This window comes from Myotis davidii, unplaced genomic scaffold (assembly GCF_000327345.1).
Source record: "Myotis davidii unplaced genomic scaffold, ASM32734v1 scaffold733, whole genome shotgun sequence".
Classification (NCBI taxonomy): Eukaryota; Metazoa; Chordata; class Mammalia; order Chiroptera; family Vespertilionidae; genus Myotis; species Myotis davidii.
The window spans coordinates 163,963-164,955 of NW_006284956.1; the positions used below are offsets into that span (position 1 = coordinate 163,963).

The following is a 993-nucleotide window of genomic DNA, read 5'->3' on the forward strand; positions in this document are numbered from 1 at the left end:
TGGGAAACCATAAAAATCCCAGAAAAAACCATAGGCAGCAAAATCTCAGACATCTCTCGTAGCAATATGTTTACAGATACATCTCTTAAGGCAAAGGAAACTGAAGAGGAAATAAACAAATGGGACTACATCAAAATAAAAAGCTTTTGTACAGCAAAAGAAACCATCAACAAAATGAAAAGAGAGCCCACTGTATGGGAGAACATATTTGACAATGACACATCTGATAATGGGTTAATATCCCAAATATAAGGAACTCATACACCTTAAAAGGAAGACAAATGATACAATTAAAAAATGGGTAAAGGACCTAAATAGACACTTCTCCAAAGAGGACACACAGATGGCCAAGAGGCATATGAAAAAATGCTCAAAGTCACTGATCATCAAAGAGATACAAATTAAAACTACAATGAGGTATCACCTCACACCTGTCAGAATGTCTACCATCAACAAATCAACAAATGACAAGTGCTGGCGAGGATGTGGAGAAAAGGAAACCCTAGTATACTGCTGACAGGAATGCACCATTATGGAAAACAGTATGGAGTTTTCTCAAAAAATTAAGTATGGAACTGCCATTTGACCCAGTGATCCCACTTCTAGGAATATATCCTAAGAAACCCGAAGCACCAATCAGAAAGAAAGTATGCACCCCTATGTTCATAGCAGCACAATTTACAATAGCTAAGACCTAGAAACAGCCCAAGTGCCCATCAGTAGATGAGTGGATAAAAAAGCTGTGGTACATTTATACCATGGAATATCATGTAGCAGTAAAAAAGAAGGATCTCTTATCCCTTGAAACAGCATGGAGGGACCTGGAGAGTATCATGCTAAGTGAAATAGTTCAGTCAGCAAAAGACAAGTATCACATGATCTTACTCATATGTGGAATCTAAGTAACAAAATAAAGTGATGAACAGAGTGGATCCAGAGACATGGAAGCATGGAATAGAATGGGAATCTCAGAGGGAAGGTTGGGGAAGATGG

At 38.2% G+C, this 993-nt stretch overlaps 1 protein-coding gene across 2 annotated transcripts in view; it reads right to left on the bottom strand.

The window, feature by feature from the left end:
- The window catches only part of GINS1 (GINS complex subunit 1 (Psf1 homolog)), a 16,645-nt gene that overhangs the window by 5,996 nt on the left and 9,656 nt on the right, over nt 1-993 (bottom strand). The gene's annotated exons all lie outside the window — the stretch shown is intronic.